The following is a 21,322-nucleotide window of genomic DNA, read 5'->3' as shown; positions in this document are numbered from 1 at the left end:
TGGCAAATCAAATTTTCCATCAAATGTCCCAACAGTTCTTGCCTCCTATGGTCGGGATGATGGTATTTTTTTTCTTTTTTTAAACATTCTGCCTTTCTGACAATTTTCCCCGAAAGATTTTGCACTGGTTGGGCTTAGGCAGTGATGACTGGATGATGGTTAAGTCTAGTAAAAAGACCAGGTAGAGGCTAGACAGGCCAGAGAGAGAGAGAGAGTCCAGATACAGTAAGTAGGAGGGAGTCACCTGTTGAGTAACACACATTTCCTTATATTGAAAGCCTTGTTGGAATGGTCGGACGATGGCATGTCAGAATGGCAGTATGTCGGACTGGTGGTATGTCTAAATGGTGGGATGTTGGATGTCGGAATGACAGCATGTAACCATACTTGTTTTGTTCAGTAGAGTAATACAGGGCTTCCCCTTCTGCATGTAATCACCTACAGGGCAGCAAAAATAAGACTGGAAACCAGTGGTTTGTCTGGATAAAAAGGCTAAATTAATGCTAATAAAGTCACTCCCTTAATGGCGAGACTCTCTGATGAGCCACTCGCCCTCAGAAGAGGCTGCATGGAAAAAAAGAAGCAGAAATGAAATGAGCAGGTGAAAGTCCAAGTTGGTCTCAAGTGAGTTTGAGGCAGAAATCAGATGTTAGTAGCAGCCTGTGTCCTCCCAGTTCCAGTAATCAAAGCTCTGTAAATTACAATGGCTCTGGAGATAAGCTGTTTTGAAACCTTGCCATGGATCAAATGGGCAATCTTGATTCAAGCCAACTACAAAATTAGCCAACCAGTTTCAGTTGTCTTTTCTTCTCTCTTGCAGAGAGGAGTCCAATTTAATTTCACCCCACGTGTGTGGGGAGGTTGCTCAGCCACTGTGATCAATTGATAATAGGAATATGGGCCAAGCAGGATAGAAGTTTCATTATTTTAATTCCTTTACAGCTGCCCTCAAGCATAAAGTCACATGAATTTATTTGTAGCCAGATGAGAGGATAAGTATATTGATTACATACATGATTAAACGTTACAACAGCACTTGAAATGAGGTCTTATGGTGAGTAAAAAGAAGAAAATTGGAAACATGTTTCACATATTTTACATATTTCATGATGCTGTCGGAGACTGTCAGGGCTGATATGAATCTAACATCTTGTTTTTAGTTTCTCAGTTTAATTTTATGATTTCAGTGAGCAAGAGCACAGAAATACAGCTGTTTAATATGTGGTGTAACTTTGTTATTTTATACTGTACAGTGCTGAAGACTGTGGTAATGGTAACAGCAGCAGTAAACATATTACCTACCAGTTACCATATGAGCTCTGAGACAGAAAAATGCAAAGCACTGTCTTGTGGCTCCCTGCAGGCGGATCTGTAATTTTAAATATAATGTACTGGAGAGCTGCATTATTCTCTTTTTGTTTCCTTTGAATGTTATCAGTTATGTGATGAAGAGCAGGAGAGAAAACAATGCAGCAGACTGAGACCAGTCCCCCTCCACCCCCCCATTTATGTCAAAAATGAAAAGTTAACATTGGCAAAAGATTGCATCAGTGAAAATGCTGTTCTGCTCCACTTATGTTGGCTTGTATCACTTGTCAGGACATCCGCATTCTCTCTCTTTTTTTTTTATCTTGTTTGGGTAGGACGCAAGTTTGTAACCCAGCATGTCAAGTGTTGTGTTTTTCTCGTTCTTCTGAAAGCAACAGATTAGAAAAAAAATGTTTTTCAGCCACTCGGAGGAAGCGGAAACAGGTTGTAACCACCAGCCTAACTCTGACAATCTGACATACAGTATATGTGATAAACTGTGCATTCAGCAGATATACGGACAAACATTAGCATTCGTTTGGAGTGTGTTCCTAGTTGCTGTTTGCCGATGAGCAGGCACCATGAGCTTTTTTTCCCTTTTCTTTCTCTTTTTTTTTCCTGCTGAAAGTATCTGTATCTGTCTGCTGGGGCTGAAAACCAACAAGTTGACCTTAAATATTCTGTGGGTTCATCACTTTGAGGTAGCACTCTCATATCATAGTTATTGAATCCATTGTTAACATAAAACTAATGATTAGAGCGGCTTTAATGAGCTGTTCCCACTTTGATCCTTAGACAGAGGTGTTCTGGTAAAGCCTCCAATGCTGCATCAAGGTAACAGGTGTAGGCTCTAATATCCACATGTAAAACTCAAATGTAGTATAAATGTACATTTCTGTGACTTTTTTGATTATAAAGCTAGTTTGTGTTGTATGTGAACGTATCAAAGCCTCAGTCCACAGAGAAAAATGCTCACAGCCTGTATTCAGAAAGTTAAACATTAAAATGAGCCATTGGGACTTTTTGTTACTTTGTGATTTAATAACAGTTTAATAAGTAGTCACAGCTCACAGTCATAACCTAAGCCAAGCACCACACAGTATGTTTATCTAAAATTTGAAATTTTATTCAATCAATCCGATAAAAGTCAGAAGAGAAGCCTGAGAGAGGAGATGTAAAACTACACTGGGGTGTTTTTTGTTAAATAAAATCATAAATTTAAGTTATTACACAACAACACACATGAAACATGAGAAAAGTGTAACATATGGCACCTTCGGGGTGGTGCGTGGCGCAGTGGTTAAGGCAGCCGCCCCATGTAGAGGCTACAGTCCTCAACGCAGGCGTCCCCGGTTCGAATCCCGTGTCGGGCAGACCTTTCCTGCATGTCATTCCCCCTCTCTCTGCCTCCCCCTTTCCTGTCTATCTATACTGTGTGCTATCAAATAAAAAAGGCAAAAACGCCAAAAAATATACTTAAAAAAAAAAAAAGATATGGCACCTTCGATTGTTATTTTCTTCACAACCAGTGCAAACCTTTAGGTGAAGTGAATGATTGACAGTCTCACTTAAAACCAAACACCAAATCTGATTGTCGTATCCTAGTACATGATGTTCTAGTCCCAAAATGTTCACGTGTGTTTTGTTTACAGGCCAAATCATGCAAGTTTCTGATAATAAAACTACTGACATATGAAATATATAATATCACAGACTGCAGTGATGTTGGATGGGGCTGACGTGAGGGCTCTGATCAGGCCAGTGAAGTTATTTCACAGACTTTGTGCACCAGACAGGGTTTTACTTGTTGCAGTATAGTGTAGAGTGTTGCATGCACAGGTGGATAACAGATGTTTCTCCAAGTAAATAATAAGGTTGTTAAACTACATAGTGTTGTCAACTGATGTTTATTCACTGGGTACCAAAAAAAAGACAGACAACAGAGCAAAAGCCCTCAGGCCTGTCAGCGAATCAATTTAAGCTCCGAGCAAAGTTCTGGCATAAAGAGCCAGGGAAAGCTCTGGGTTGGCATGAGATGTGTGTTTACATCAGTGATGTTCAAAGCTGACAGGTTTTAGGATTCCGCTGGAACATCAACCGGGTCTGCAACCGCTTCCTCTTCTCTACCCCGGTGGGCAGCCACAGAATAAAACAACTTTTACCTCGCACTTGGTGGTCTTAAAGGGATATTCCGGTTCCAAGTTCCAAACCCTTGGTCTAACACACTGTGACCAAGAGATCAAGTTTGCCGGCCGCTAGCTTTTCTAATTGTAGCAACTTCAGCAAAGACCGCCATTAGCAATACACTGCTGTTCCTACACCAAGCAACCGCCATCCAGCCATCAAGCCAGCCGCTTGCTATTGTGGGGAAGCCCTGACAAGTTGAATACCGAGTGCAGTAGAAAAGTAAGGAATCTAGTAACACTTAGTTCCAAAAATGCTTTGCTGACTGTGATAGTTTGAGCAACTCAACTCCGTTCATTTCCCTGTCAACACTTGCTAACTGGCTAATTTATTGTTTGAAACAGAGAGGGAGGACAGATAGGAACAATGATGCATTCGGTAATCGACTCATCAGGGCTTCCCGAGCAAGCGACTGGAGGAGAGTAGGTGAGTTTTGTTTTTCGTATCTTTTCAGTCAAAGCCAGCAGGCGTTTGATGCCTTGTATTATGGGCTGGGACACTATTTCTACTGTTGCTTAAGTTTGGTGCTGTTCAAAGCATTATTTGTGGCTATGAGTGGCTGTTTTGATGGCGGTTGCTTGGTGGAGAAATCAACAGCAGTGTTTTGCAACCGTAGCAGTCGTAGCGTAGCCTCGTAAACCAGCCTCTCGCGGAAATGCATTTCATTTAATTTCTCGGGAGAGTCTGGCCTCATTCCCCCTGTAAGCGTTTGGGGTGGGCGGGAGCTGGGCGGGTGTAGTAGCGTTGACAGACAACCCCATTCAGCCAATCAGCAAGTTGGTGTAGTGACGGGGCTTTGCACCAGTCGGTCCCTGATTGGCCAATGTGCTGTGTCAATCACAGCAGCGACGCTGATTGGCTCGGCCTTCTGAGGGTTTCAGGCCAAACGCTTACAACGGGGATGAGACCAGACTCTCCCTCAGAAATGAAATGAATTGCATTTCCGGGAGCGGCTGGTTTACGGGGCTAGTCGTAGCGGCTGAAGTTGCTACAACTAGAGAAGCTAGCGGTCGGCAAACTTAATCTCTGGAGGGGAGGTGTCATGGTGTGTTAGACCTTGGGTTAAATTTACGCCGGAATACCCCTTTAACTGCCACACCATTAAGTCTGCTTTAGAGCGGCAGTCACTGGCAGCTCACATTCAAGGCCCCCCATCCCCCTTCCACCTCCACCCACCTCCATCCCGGTCGACGTACTGTACAAATTTCTTGCATGTCTGCTGCGCCGCACACACACCTCGCGCTTCCCTCAGATCACACCCCGCTCCATGTCACAGATTGACACCACATAACAGGCACTAAAAAGTTCACTAAAGGAGGAATCTGTGACAGGCAACTTTTCACTGTTAAAGCATGAATATTAAAAGTGGGGAAAACACCTTTTGAAGTGAGTTTAAAAGCTGTCGAAGCAAGTCTGAAGTCTGACATAGACTGATATTTACTGTTAGGCTATTCATGCGTATTCACCTTTAATGGCTTAAATTGGAGAGAAAAAAAGCTCCTGTACACTTCTACTAACATTTGACAACATCAAACCTAAATGATCATAAAAACATATCAAAACTAGAGATCTTCAGCAGCTCAGGTACAGTTAAGATGAACATTAAGGTGTATCTTTCTTGGCCAAACTCTCCAGCTGTACAGTCCAGACATCTTTAAGGACATTGAGTTATTTTTTTTAAAGTCTACAATGAGTGTAATTAATATCCCCATGAGATTGGTCCAAGTGTTTTTATATCCTGTGCCTAAAATAAGAACATCCAGAAGACAAAAATAGAACTAATGCAAATAAATCATTTAAATACAACCAATATTGAGGCAAATTCATTATCATGTTGCATTATTACCAACGTATTATTGGAGTAAAATGCTTTCCACTGTATTACTTTATACCTAGACCACCCAGCAGTTGTTAAAGTCGTCGTCACATCCATTTCCAGAAACTCTGTCTTTCAATAAAATAAGACAAGAATGATGTGGGACAAAATGAAGAGTGCACATCATTTTTAAAGTCAGACGAAATTACACTCACTTAGCAAAATGACTTTGTCACCCAATTTTGTCCTGCTGGAAAACCGCCAGGGAACAAGGACGGGAATTAGTAGATGAAAAGAAAACAGAATAAATGAAAGACAGTTGTCATTTTCTGACAAAATGTCAAAGTGAATACATTTACCGCAGAAAGCAGAAGAATCCGGGAGGAGGGAGGAGAGGACCAGATGTGTCAGAAAGACATTATGTCTGCAAGTCAAAAGAAGGAGCACAGAAAATGAACACCTCCCTGCATATTCTTTTCCAGCAGTAGATTCAAACTGTCATGTCAAAAGCCAGGTCACTCTACTTTGAGGGAAATTGCATTGAATTGTTCCAAAATCACAGTCCGTCTGAAATCAAGTGCAGTTCATCTTACAGGAAAATGAGATCCAGAGTCTTTGCATCTGGTGACGACAGGATGCAGAGTGCCTTTGGGAGCCTCATTCTACTTTCATATCACACTATGATGATAATAATATATCAAAAATGATACTCACTTATTGGATTTTTTCTTTAAATAGCAGTGATGCTCAGTAGAGCTCTGTTGTGAACTTCAGAGGGAGGCTGCAGTAGCTTCAGGCTGTGTGTCAGTATGACATCATACATTAATGTTCTTACTCTGGGGATGGAGCAACACTGTTGAACAGTACGTCATTGGTATTTGTAATGTGGCACGCATGGATTTTTGTTGCTCTAGGGAGGATTGTATTTGTACTTTTTGGGAACATCCTCGGTGGCCCTGAGAATTCAATCTATGTGAAAATAAACTAAACAAGTATTTAGAAAACAACTTCATCAATATGACAACACATAGGCTGCAAATACCACATTACCAAATACAGATGCACTCTGGCATGATAACAGGAAGTGTAATTTGTGCTACTCGTAGTACATTCATGTATTTGGCTAAATTGTTCAACTACTATTGATTACTGACTAGACTGACTACACACTGCACTTTTAAAACACAATACATCTTAACGTCATCTACCCATAAGTGTATAGATGAAATACTTTTTCAAACTTAAAGAGATAGTTAAGTTTTTTTGAAGTGGGGTTGTACGAGGTACAAAAAAAAAGTAAACTAAGTTCTTAACAGATATGCTGTTAGTTTGCGTCCATTCACAGCTGTTCATCTCTTGTATCTCTGTCCAGCACAATGCGCTGGTGTGGCTAACTGGAGAGCTGCAGATATTATACTTAGGGGCCATTTGTACCTCATACAACCACACTCGGTCCATTTATAATCACACTTATATTCCACTATTTAGATGCAATGATATTTGGAGTTTAGGTTGCGTAAATAGTATATTCTGTTTATATGCTCCAAACTTTCTGTTTTTTTGTGTGCGATATGCTGATATTATTCAGGTTTTCTTAGCTGTCTTTTTTAACAGAGGTAAAAGTTTAAAGAGGTCAGGACTGGAATATTTACTGGTGAATTTTAAGTTGAAGAGAAAAACTTGAAAATGTTTCAAGCTTTTATTCACCGTAATCCTTAATTCATACATCCAACCAAACACCCATTCAAAAATGCTGCCTGATTCCTGCAGCACTCTGTTAGTGGAATATTCATTTTCATTTGAGTAGGATTATTATTTTGAAAAAAACTGAATAGGCTGACTGCCTGGTGACTGCTTACTTTCAAAATCAACAACGAAACATAGTGGATTTGATTAAAGAACATGTGAGCCTGAAGGACACGCGTGACGAATCCGATCACTGTGCCATCTCCAAGAGCTCAAACATTTCTCAACAGGAGGAAGCGGAAAGTAAAATCAGTTCTTGAAGTAGTCTCCAGTGCTACAGTGCCACTCTAAGCTCCGATTACACACACAGCTCCCTCTCTGAGAATCACACCCAGCTCACCTAAGATGTCAGGCTTGATGTTCATTGGCTATGCAAAAGGTGTTTGTCCCCGGCCTCCACCATCTTTGTTAATTACCCCTTGTCTTCCTTCCACGTTCGAGAGGGCTGCCATCTCCTCAAGACGAGGAGAAAAGTGAAGTGGGCAATTATTCTTCACATTGTTCAAGTTTCAATTGCCATCTGGAAGAGAGGGGTGAGGGTAACTGACTTCAGTACAGTTGTTTGTTTCATCTGAGTTGGTTTTACAGTAAAGTAAAGATTATAGAATGGGGTAAAAAAAAACAACATATAAGATGCTTTATTTAATCAAGCAAAAAAAAACATCAGTGTTGTTATTTGCTTATGCTGTTTGCCTCAAGCGCAGAGCCTGATTGGATTTCTATTACTAACGACACACAAACTCTGTGCTTAATATATTATTCCTCTATGAACTATCAAATCTAAGTATTTTGTTTTCCCTGACCTTAGCTTTCTATGGCCTTCCAGTCCCAATTACTGCCAAATAAAGGGCAGGAAATTACACTGGTTGATTAATTAGTAAAATAACAAGATTTTACATTAGCTCATGTAGGAAATGTCACTTAGAACTGCCCAGGAGTCCTATTCTGGCTGTAAGTGGTTAAATAGAAAAAGAAGGGAAATTGTCATCTTAATCGTTTAGTTTTAATCATTCCGTACTTCCTGAAAGTTATGGATACAAAACAAGATTTAAAAAAAACAACAACAACAACAACAACAAAAACCCCACAAAAGCTCTTTGCTTCTTTTGTCAATTTGATTTCCTTTTCCACCAATTCTGATGGGAGCACTTTTTATAGCACTGTTTATATATATTTATCATAATTTCAACAGTCTAGACTGACTGACATTTCTAGTGCACCTGCCTTTTATCAAACCACAAATTAAAGATTCCCCCCAAAAGGATATGATGCCTAAGAATACATCCTTAAACACAACACAATCAGGGTTTTTTCAGGGAAGCAAATGTTGAGGTGAAAAGACTTAGATAACAAACAAACAAAACAACACATCTTTACATATCTTTGAATAACTTGGCTTTTGAAAAAGTCCACCAGACCTTTAAAAACATGTCACTTTGTTATCATCAGCTGCCATGTGTGTCTTATTCATGGTTTTTGGGTCTATTTACTAAGATTTATTTTGTTGAAACTCAACCAAAGGAAAAAGTTTGCAGACTGACATGAGTTTCTCTTGTTCCCCTTTGGTGAATAAAAAATGACTTCATTGTTACTTTTTAACTTTTTGTGGCCAGTTTATTTGAGTGTTTCATGTAATATTTGACAACATTCCCCTCTCTCTGCCTCCCCCTTTCCTGTCTATCTCTACCGTGTACTATAGAATAAAGGCAACCCCCCCCCCCCCAAAAAAAAAAAAAGACAGACAGATGGACTGACCGGTAGGCACAAAAGACAGGTCAGTAAATTTAGGTAGCAGGAACATGGCTCCACAGTATGGGCAGCACAAAGCAACTAATGGCAACTTACTAGAGCGAGTATAGATATCAGGAAACAGATGAGAGCAATGCAGAACCGATGGCGATGAAGTTGGAGTCATTGGAAAGGGAAAACAGGCGAGCAGGTGGAGCTGGAAACAGGAAGACAGTCTACAGACAGGTTGTGAGTAAATGGAGTCTGTCAGGAAACTGATAAACAAATACAAAAAGGTCTTAAACTATCATTCTGTACCAAATCTGATTCTGTGTATATCTGCAAATTAGCATTTTGCATTCATCCATGGTGAATTCATCATAGGCTTTTCTTTACCGTGCTCAATGAACTCCTGTGTTTGAAACATGACTGTTTCATTATGAAAATGTCCTTTCATCTCTGTTAAGAGAAGTAATTTTACTAATGAGCCTCTGGCTGAATTATAATTGACAACTGCCAAAGACCAGGTGTTTTCCTGCATTTGAATTTCAAAATTGTTCTGGATAGATGTTTGCTTAAAGCACGTATTCAAATGTTGAGTGTGTGGAGATGAAGGACCAGCTTTGGCACCAGCTGCCTGGCACTACGGAGCCCCTGATTACGGCACCGGGGGCGACATGTCAGCTTGAAATACTACGCCCTGGGTTAGCATGTTTTGAGGCCAGCAGCTCCAGTAAAAAAAAAAAAAAAACCCAGCTGGATCATGACTTTACTCAGTGATCGAGAGTAGGCGAGCAAGGGCTGCAAAAGAAGCAATCCCAAGCAAGGGCATCTGCAAGGCCATAAATAATGGGGTGTGTAAGGAGCCTGGGTGATGGCTAGCTGTATTTACTCTCTGCTCTTCTTGACAGCTCTGTGAATGTGGTGTTTTTCTTCTTCTTTTTAAACTCTCTCGCCTGCAGAGGGACAATTAAAGAAGCCCATGCTAGACTTGGCGAATGATTATGGAATACTGATGAGAGGTGATGCCCAGCCAATCCTAACAGTGTTTTACTGCTGAGGCCTGCATTGATTTGTTTTTTTTTTGCCCACTGGATGAAAAAAGGCTCCACCGGCTGATAAAAAATATTAAATTTTGTGTAGTTTGAAAAGGTGGCAGGGTAAGTAATATATAAAGAGATACAGTACTGGTTTGAGGAAGTTTTTTACCCTGAATACATGAGATGTTGAGGTATTTCATTTGCATTTCACATAATGCTTTGCACTGATAGGGCTCTTCATATAAGCAATATTAGTGTCTACGCATATAGACTAACTGGGCAAACACTACGACTCAGCTTACAATACCAAGGATAGAAGGTAACTATGTGATGCATTTTTTTTAGAATAATTTATTTTCAGTTTTCAACTTAACAAGGTACACAAATACAGGAACTTAGCTCCAAAACCCTTCCACCAACAAACAAACCAAAAAAAAGGGACGAGACAGACAATACTTGTAAATTCTAATAACCTTTCTATAACCCGTCCAATATAGAATTTCATAAGGTGTCCATATTGCCATATATATAAGGCTGCCACATCGCTACACAAGTGTTGTAATCATTTCTGAGTGTTCATGTTATCTTTTCAAGTGGAACACAGCTTTTCATTTCCATAACCTATCTTGCTACTGTATAGGGAGTTGGGAGTCAGACTTTCAAGTGATGGCTCTGCACTTCCTGGCAACGGTTACATGCTGTCATTCCGACATCCCACCATTTAGACATAACGCTATTCTGACATGCCATCGTCCCACCATTCCGACAAGGCTTTCAATAAAAGGAAATGTGTGTTACTCAACAGGTGAGTCCCTCCTACTTATCTAGACACTCTACTTCTGTACTTTCGCTATCTATCTGGCCTGTCTAGCCTCTACCTGGTCTTTTTTACTAAACTTAACCAACTCCTTTCATCATTGCCTAAGCCCAACCAGTGCAAAATCTTTTGGGGAAAATGTACGCTATTAAAGGAATTGTCAGAAAGGCTGTTTAAAAACAGAAAAAATACCATCATTCCAACCATAGGAAGCAAGAATTGTTGGAATGGTGGGACATTTGATAGCAAATTAAGTGTTGCTATTTAGACAATTATAGGCCTATGTTGGACTGGTGGGATGTCGGAATGGCGGTGGCCCTCCGGTGTGCGAAACTAGAGCCCTATGTGATGCATTATTGAACAGGTTGACCTCACCTCTATGTAGGGATAGGGCGCTTTACGTACGAACAAAGGTTATTAGATGAGAATCTGAAAATTGTGTGTCAGTAGAACCACACTATAAATAAATAATGAATTCAGGGTGATATTTGTTTTTAAAGATTCAGAACTTTTCAAATACAGGCATTTCAATCAGGATAGACCATTTACGACAAGAGAGCCAGGTTTGAGGATGAAGATGAAATTACATTTATTGTGCACGAAATAGACTTTGGCGCTTAGACCATGGGTGTAGACCAGCTGAGTAAACTGATCTGGGGATGAGAAGCTTGCATCTGAAGTAGTTATATCCCCCCGGGCCTAGACACTGGTGGTGGTAGGGAAGCTTGAAGTCGCCTGATGAGGGAACTTCTCGGTTGAAGATCCAGGTTAAGACAGTCTGTATCTTGATGGAGGTGGTGCCGGGGTGGAGGTGGGCTGAGAGTTTTTGCAGGAATGACGGCTGGATGACAGGAGAGAGAGAGAACTTTTAAATTAGATGCTAATGACTGATTGGTGGAAGGGAAAGAGGATGGCAAACTGTGATTGGCTGAATTATGAGAATGAGGGTGGAGCGAGAGGATAGCAGGAAAACAGGGAAAGGGCTTTGAGGCGTGCTTAAAGAGATGTGGTGTGTCCCAAATCGCGCACTTGTGCACTTACACTTAATATTTTGAGTGCATAAGTGCGTTCACACTGAGCAGTGCGCGAAAATGTAGTGCGCTATGCGCACTCAATTGGCGCACTCAAACGGCCAGAAAATTGAGTGTGGATCGATGGACACTTTCCACACTTAACGGCCGCCATCTTGGTGACGTAGCGGAAGCACGTCACTACTTTTCAAACGGTGGCGGTTGCTTTGAGCAGCGACGGAGCTGACACCGGCGTAAATGTCTTTAAAAAACACTAATAACAGCACAACAACAACACTAACACAATAAAACACAACTTAATAGCTCGTTTTGATCGGCAAAAAGCGCTGTCAAGTGTCGGCGATAGGGCTCCAACGGCCGGTTGCTATGGTTGCAATCAGAATTTAAAAAATAGAAGAAGCAGCTGTCGAGTCATTTCCGGTAAGTGCGCAGCAGCAGTGTTTGATTTGAGACGGTACTAACCTGTCGAAATTTGTGCACTGCACAAGGCAGTGCACTGCTTTACAGTGTACTGTAAAGCAGTGCACTGTGTGCGATTTGAGACACAGCAATAGTCTTCCTGTCTGAACTTTCGCTTAGCTTCATTTAAACTGAACCAAAACTGTATTCAAGATGGAACCAACCCATCCATTATCTTTCCACTTAAATGGTTTTCATCAATACACACACTCACACACCCAAAATATGAATATAAACTCAACAAAAGCAAACACAAGAAGTTAAACTTGTTACAGATAATGACTTGTGTCACATACAACCTTGTCAATCCCAAAGTGCTAAATCCTACTAGTGCACTGTGGCCTTGTGTATGAAGATACAGAGATGATGTTGGTGGATGAGTGTGTAGTGTATCCTGTCCAATGTCACATGATGACACACAATCGTTCCTTCATTTTACCCAAATGTATGCCTCTTACTAAGTCCCATTATCCATGTCCTGTTTCATAAGCACTAGACATTAAAACATATTGTCGCTAATAATAATTCAGGGTTTTGCAGCATCAATCAATATCGCTGTTGTTTCCCAGCAGAAGAGCTGCACTTGTTTGGTGATAGAAATGGACTGATTTTATTCATTTATGCTGAGATTTACATGATGAAAGGAAAAAAAGGATTTAGAAAAAAAGAGAAATCAGGGTGAAATGATGGACGGACAGACGAGGTGGAAACACTGCAGAAAGTTGGAGGCGAATGAACTTTGTAAACCTGAGATGAACCCTGATAAAATGATTTATAAAAATAATATTATTACTCATAGAGCATGGCAATATTTCTGTGTTTTCTGTCTATTTCCAGAAATGGTATATTGTTATTTTTCTTAATATCATTGTAGTTATTTTCCCCATGCACACTTGAATGTAATTACTTTGGTCCAATAAATGTGTAGAATAATCTCAAAGGAGACAACTGCAGCAGTGATTTTATCACCTCATTCATTGTCCAAAATCAAGTGGATGGACACGGGTGAGCTCGCCTTGATCAGACGTAACGTCCAGTTCTAACACAAGAGTCAGAATCCCATGACATTAAGACTTTCAATTGAAGGCAACACAAAATAAAATCTTTCAGAGCGGTTCATGAGCAGCGTGACTCCTCCTGCTCTTTAACAGCAGGGGAATCTCTGAGCTGCAAAATAAACCTGGGATCAAACAACAGGAGTTCTCAAATCTTGCCTGCAAAGGGCAGTACAGACTAAGCTGTTCACAGTACGTGATAGGGCAACGATGGCTGTCACACACATGAAGGGAAGAGATCACACACCACTTGATCTCGCTCATTCAGACTTTCACTGAAATGAGAGTTAGAAAATATTCCTTTGAAGGGACCTGCTTTTTGAGGTTCAGGTTTTTTTGGTAATGAATTAATGGTTCCGTCTATCAAATGAGAGAAATGAGTTTAAAATGCACATCACAATTTTCCAGAGCCCAAGGTGATCGCTTGTTTTGTCTGAGTGATGGTAGAATTGCTCACATTTACTCAGCCCTTGAACCTAATGAATGAATAGAAGTGAGAATGAAGAGAATGCATTACCTTGGAAAGTAAGTTTATTTGCTTTTATGTCAAGCAACCAGCAGAGACTCCTGAGAGTTATCAGTTTCAGATAAGACAGATGCCCCTTTCCCACTGGCCAAAAAACCTGTTTGAACCCGTGTCAAACGTCTCTACAATCGTTTTAAAGGAGACATATGTAAATATCACTTTTTGAAGGCTCTTTAGCATATATTTGGGTGTTTGGCTTGCCTTGCCCCCAAAATGTGATAATTGACAATAAAATCTGTAATTTGTAAAATCCATGGGGTTTTACCAGCTGTTCCCTCGGGTTATCATACAATAATGTCATTAGTTTTCGTATTTGCACGATACCACCCCTACCTGTGAATATTGGTACCAGTAGAGGGGGCGGGGCTGGGTGAGCTGTGGCTCATTTGCATTTAAAGGGACAGGCACTGAAACTACAGTAGCAGTTCTGAACAAGGCTGTTTTGAGCAGATGAAAAAAGTGATGGGATGTTTGATCCTTGGGGTATTTTGACCAAAGCATGTCACAGATATGTCTTTAAGACACGTGTGAACTATTTTAATTTGTGGAAAAGGGGCATAATATGTCTCTTTTAATAGGCTTACTTCCGATTGGCTTGTAGTGGGAACATTACACCCGGGTCCTGCGAATTAACGTGAGGCCAGACGCGCTGTGGTGGGGGTGAACACCCATCTGGAGATACGACCCTGGTTTTTTGGCCAGTGGGAAAGGAGCCATATGCAGATTGTTAGAGGGTCGACCCACATCAACCTGCTTATTTTTGTGGGAAAGTGGCTAGAATTAAATTATCTTTCTCCCAATAAACCAGTCTATATGCTAAGATAAGATAGCCAACTGCTAGCTCCAGCTATCTACTGTGCAGACATGACACATCTCCAAAACTGTCAGATTATTCCTTTAACATTTAAGACATTGAACTTTATCTGACCTGATGAAGAACTCTGAGTGAAGAATGAATAATAGAAGTTGATGGTAAAAGTGACTTTTCTTCCAGTTCATTTTCTCTGTTTTCCCCTCTAATCCTCCATCAGCATTTGCCAGCATCGCATGAGCCCGGACAGACTGGGCTCGTCAAAATCAAAAAAAAAATTATTGTTGGATTTCAGCTTCTCTGCACTTCTAATAACCCAACCTCCTTTTAAGAAGCTGTTAGTGGCCCAGTAAAACCTTCACACCAGACTCCGCGGTCAAGATGGGTTTGGACAAACTTTCTGGATGACCTCAGGTTTGGTTTATTAAAACTAATCCTGTTGTCCTGATTTGGTCATTCGGCCAGCCCTTCTATTGTCCTGGTTAATGATACGCTTCTCATCTAATCTACACAATAGCACAAGAGTGTTGTGCTGATTACGGTTGACCCTAAAAGTAATTGGCAGGCTGCTTGCCAAAGCAGGGAATTAATCTACTGTTTTGGAGCAATGATGAATCAAAAGCATTCAGAGGAGATAAATCACAAGAGGCCCAACAAACAAATGACAGTGACTGTAATTATCAAGAGGACTTTGTTTTGCAGCTTCACATAAGAACTCAGTGTACTGAGAGAAAGGCAATAAACCTCTCTGAGACGCAGACTGCTGAGCTATTGTGTAGGTTGATGCCCGGCAATTACTTTTCTGCGTCGACCACAATCAACACGACACTTCAGGGGAGACAGCAGATTACAGACATCCGCTGAGATGTGCCAACGAGAGGTTGTCGGTTCAAATGTGGGACCGTCTGGTAGAAGGTTTGCTCAATGTGCTCATGCCAACCGCCAGAGACATCAGTGGACTCTTGAGCAAGGCAGCACCCACTGTGGAACTACTCTGGGGCCAGATGAATTTCCTATGGTAGCACAGCATCAAGAACACACTATGGACTCTCCAGTGCTAACCTCAACCAACAAACAAATTATTTCCACTATAAAAGATGCAATGCACTAGTTGCATTTACAGTGAAAAGGAACATGCAATATGGTATTTATAAGCTAAATTATCGAATCACACTGCTTTGATTTTTTTTTTAAATGTATGTAAACACTGAGATTGTGTAATCTAGTTCCTTTTAAAGCCAGTTTTAGCTACTTTCCATGAAAATGGAAATATTGCTACAGTAGTTAAATAGTTGCTTGCAATCTGCAGTCGAGGGTCTTTTCTCAGTCTAACTCATGAGCAGATCTCTGAACTACCACTCATATCTGAGATCTTAAAAGTAGGGGAGGAGATATTTTTCTGGAGCAGTTTTTTTTACTGTATTGCTTGAAATCCTCACACCCCGAATGCAACCATTGAATGATTTTTCACAAAAATGAAAAATGTCAGTCACCCGGAACGGACAATCCTGTAAAAACACCATCCAATCGTTTTGAACACCACAAATTCATTGGATCATCATGTGTCTATCAAATTACCATCTGCCCCTCCTTCCCCCTTCTGAGCATGTGCACTATTTGCGCACATGAGTCTTCAACGGAAAAGACCACACCAGAGCCAGAGCTACTAGCTTGCTAAATTCAAGAAGACAGTTGCAGCAATGAAATGGTTATGGCAGAAAAGAACAATTGCACATTCTTGTGCTCTAGAGGAGGCTTCAGGGAGGAGTCTGAAGAAAGGAGAGGGACCTGTGTGCAGGGACATGGGCGCCGCCATTAGCCCAGCTGATCCATACCGGAAGTCACGACCGGAAGTTGCTCTTCTTCGTCTCTCTCTGGCCTTTCTAGCCTCTACCTGCTCTTTTTACTAAACTTAACCAACTCCTTTCTTCATTGCCTAACCCTAACCAAAGCAGCCACCAACGACATTTCATTTATTTTTTCTCTCTCTCTCTCCTGGTCTGCTGTCAGCAGGAGCGGCGCTAGCCGTTAGCCGCTAGCCGTTAGCCGTTCGGCGCTAGCTGTTAGCCGTTAGCAGCGTTTTTTAAATAACTCAATAACTTAATAAACGATCCATGCAAAAAAATATTTTATAGCTCAATCATGTTGTAACTAAGATATCCGCTGGAAAACAATATTTTATTATGGACCATTGAGTTACTGAGTTATTTTTTTTATCTACATAGAAATGATACACATGAAGAAGAGCAACTTCCGGTCGTGACTTCCGGTATGGATCTGGGCTAATGGCGGCGCCCATGTCCCTGCATACGGGTACTCTTGGAAGAAAGGGGCTTGGATTTTGAATTTTCTGTTTTCAAAATGTAGCCTGCTCGAACCAAGTTTCTAGGATCTCCTACTCTACCTTTAATGAGTCAAACCACTGAATAGCATTTGAGGACAAGTTGACCAATCAAAAGCTTTATGTGGGTATATGAATGTTGAGATAAGAATTTTGAAATGTTCTACTTTGGACATTCTTTTTTCAAATTCCATGCCACAGTAATTGCCATCATAGAGAATAATAGGTATGGTAGTATTTAGCATTGAGAGCCCTCCACCAAAGTGAGAGAAAATGCACATTCTGTTAGAAATAATGTTGAAACGATTCCATAAATCCATGACATATGTTTCTGTTGAAGAACTCTGAGGATATTTTAAAGACGTTTCAACACTCAAATCTGAATTTACAAAGGGGAATACTTCAGGAATCAGCAGCCTTTAGTATTTCAGATAAAGACTAACAAGAACACTGAATGTGTCTGCCTCTGTGTTTTTCTATTTATTTGTAATCAGCATCAATTCTTTTGTATTCTATCATCACTACTGAGAGTCGTCAATCTGTGAATGTAAATCAGATTTAAATGGGTGGTGGTAAAAATCAAACAACACTGATTTGTTTCCAAATCAAACAATAAAAAATCATTTTGAATGCAATTACCAATCATGGCTGATGAATTATGTGTCAGCGGGCAAAAGCCCCAAAAAAAAGACCAAGCCTGTTAGTCAGCACACTCTGAAGTTCTGTTTGATATGTTTGCTCTCCAAGACACTCGGCCCGCCGAGGAGAGGACTGCTCGCTCTGCAGACGATGTGCTGTAGGTGCTGCAGCTTGTGGAGCCTTTTAAAGAGCATAAACACGGGTATTCATGGGATTGTGGAGAGCTTTCTGAAGCAGCGTGGAGCTGTACCACACCACAGCAGACAGTCACAAAATACCTCAAATTAAAGGATGTTGGGAAAACACTTGAGCGAGAGGAGAAGGGTGGAGGGTGCTGGGGGAGGTGGACAAGAAAGGAGTGAGGCGAGTGAGGATGCAAGCCAGCGCTTTCATGTCCTTCCAGTCCTGCCTCTCACATAAGGGTTTACTTGGAGAAATCTGCTGCCTGTGGTTCTTCGTAGAGTGGAGGAGACAAAAGGGAGACATTTGGACCGGGATTATCACAGGCCCAGACCTCCATGTCTCAGCAGCAGCCTGCCAGAGATTCTCCTCCATGCCAAACACTCTGCAACTGTGAACCGTTGTTCAGAGTCATAGAGCGCTACATGGTGTTTAAAGCTTTCACAGAGTGGTGCCTTAACCAAAACCAAAAGAAAAGAAAATGTTAAGAAGCTGATTTGTTATTGTCTTTTCCTAAAAAAAAACGTATTAAACATAGCTATCCTGCAGGCAGAATGAAATTGGTTATCATTTTTATTAAGGCTTACACCACAACAACAATATTGTTGTTAAATAGCATTTATCATGGCACAGCATAACATCCCAGTTGTACTATATATATGGGGATATTAAGTTCCTGAATCTCAGATTCACCTTCAATTTGATGCCGAAAGTCCATTCAAAAATTTGATGAAGATATGTAGCAAACCCTATTTTTTAATGTACTTGTAAGACAGCTGCAATCTGAAGTGATGAGTGAGAAGCAGCAGCACAGACAGACTGCCAGCTGCTGTTGTTCGATCACATGATCACATGGGATTTTCCCCATCATTTTGTTTCCTCCAACATGAATTGTATGCAGCCTTAGTCTACTTGATATCCAATGTTGATATCTATGACCACCCAAAAGGCAACCTGTGTCAGCAATTAATGCTAACTATTGTATAAGTAGTTTGTAGCTTAGGTACATGAGTTAGCATTTTCCTGTGTGAGATTAAAGAGTGACTGTTGAAACAGAATTTCAATATCTCTTCATTATTAGTGCTAGATGTAAAGCAAACGGTAAGCGTGCTTCCACAAATCATGGATGTAAATAATCATCAGTCTGAGGTCAGTAACAATGCAGTTCTGAAAGTTGTTTTGGTATTTCTAATGATGAAAACCCCTTTAGTTGCTCTTCAGGGACTGCAGACGGAAATTTGCAATCTAGTGCACATCATTTATTGTTCTCTGACCCTGCTGAGTGGATGAATAAGTAAGAATATTAGTAAAGTATGCGCACAAGGGCTGCTCTGAATGCCCGTTTCCACTTGTTCATTGCCATCCTTTCCTCAGGGTTTCTCCAACCTTCAATTAATTCTCAGCATTCTCATCCACAACTGGAGAAAATAAATACTTGCAAAAGAAGGAAGTTACGAACATCAGTGTTTTCATTAGATAACTGGCGCCATTAATCGCAAGATTACAGTGTCAACATCTTCGTTTGCAGTTGTGCCTCAGCCATCTGCTGCGTATCGTAAAGCACACTGCGCACGAAGAAAACAAGCAAGGAAAGGCACTGATTAAGGGAAATTTAGAAAATAAAAAAAAGGAGGTTGTCATTAATTTGGAGCAGTAGAACAGAACTCTCCGTGTTTCCTCATTGAACATGAAAACGCTGCAGCTGCTTATCCAGCTGCCAAAAAAAAAAGATTAAAAAAAAAAGAAAGATTAGTCTGGTGAGATCATTTCAATCAAAATTCCCTTCAAATGGATAAAATAAATTTCATCACATCTCTTCGAAAGGCATAAAAATGTTTTCTCCCTCTCTGTTGGTGTTGGATTCTGGGCCAAACACAGGGGTTTGTGTCTTCCACTGAGAACCACATGAAGAAAAATGAATAAATAGATAAAACGCTGGGATGCTCATGCTAAGAGGGCGACAAAAGTGAGTCGCGGTGGATTTGCAAAGTGATGGGAAAAAAGAAAAAAAAATCGTTGCAGCTGGTTTTGAGGCACAGCTGCATCTCATCTGCCGGGGTTCGAACCTTGAAGTCCTTTTCACCGCGCTTTTTCCACGCAGATGCAAGTTCTACCTCTCGCCCTTCTCTCTCTTCATCTTCACATAATCTCCCCTTCATCTTCATCACCACTTCCAGTTCTGAGCAAACGCTATTTCTGAGCTTAATGGTCTGAGATGCACAAAAACAGATTTAATAACACATAAGAGGCACAGTGGAGAAGGAGAGGGGCTCCAGAGGCAGCAGCAGCAGCAGCATCAACGGTAGCATTCAGTATATTTTTGTTAAGCTTCTTTGCTGCATGCCCCACAGATGTACAAGAAGAGTAGCTGCTACCATGGAGCAAAGACCTGGAGAATATCATGTTTGCCTCATTAAAAGCGACACTCTCAGTGAGGTGAGCACGAACAAACAGACAAAAGGAATAATAAGAAGCCCTGCAGCCCTTCACATATTCAAATGTGTGGGATACATGCAGATTTGCACTTCATTATTTAAGAATGTTTTATCCATGTTCGCTAAATACGACCAACCATCAGAAAAAAAGAAAAAAAAAAGAATCAATAACAGAGTAGTTCATAGCAGTAAAACTCATTAGTCTCTAGACAATTAGTGCACAAGTGTTGTGCATTGTGTCGCGTGCAGTATGCAGCAGAACAGCCTGGATGTAGTAGCTAAAAGGTGAATTAATCAGATAATTAATCAGAGGCTTTTCACTAAATTACACACACACACACACACACACACACAAGTTCTAGCAACTCAAAAGGGGGGATGATAAAAAAAAAGATATAGAAGAGTTTGAGTCCCTTGATGTCATTACATATGCATGTTCATCTACATTAGGAGTGGTTCATTGTTCTTCAGCAGAGACCGACGCACCAAAAACACTTTCATTAAAAGTTTACTCCCCAAACTACTGTTTAAAATTCAAGATTGTTCTGGAGTCTACTAGTTATTTAATGTTATTCCATAGTGACTCAAACTGCATTTATCATCACAATGATAAACACAGAGATGATTCTCATTGCATCAGTGTTAAATAACTACTTAAGAAATAAAGGGTTCAAATGAGGTGAAGAAATTTTCCCGTCAAAGAACAAAACTTTGTCTTTTTAATTCAATAAAGCACTGATTCCAAAATAAAATAGAAAGGTTTTTACGGCGAATAACATATTAAACTGAGGTTATATTGGTGCAACTAGCCAATTCAATACAACATACAGAAAACAGTGTACACCCAAATGTAGATAAAACACGACTGAAAATAAACACACACGTAATAAAAAAATGATGAAGACATGTGAGTTGAGGCTGAAAGCTCCACAACCTTACTGGATGTTGCATGAGAACACAGAAATATCCCAAATATACTTTAAACATGTTTCATTGAGTCCTGAAAAACACTTGATGACGCTTCCATGGGACCTTTTCCATCATATTCCTCTGAAACCTCTCCACACAATTTTCATGGACTTTGCTGGTAATCAGTGGAATATTTCTAAGACAGGCTGGTGCAATTTGGTACCAAATGTAGGAGGAATTAAGAAAGTGTTAATTGCTATCGTTATTAAGTAAAGTTTATAAAAGGAGAAAAAAAGG

This window comes from Trachurus japonicus, chromosome 20 (assembly GCF_045865225.1).
Source record: "Trachurus japonicus isolate A0001 chromosome 20, Traja_1.0".
Lineage (NCBI taxonomy): Eukaryota > Metazoa > Chordata > Actinopteri > Carangiformes > Carangidae > Trachurus > Trachurus japonicus.
The sequence above is the reverse complement of the archived record's forward strand: the minus strand, read 5'-3'. Positions refer to the sequence as shown.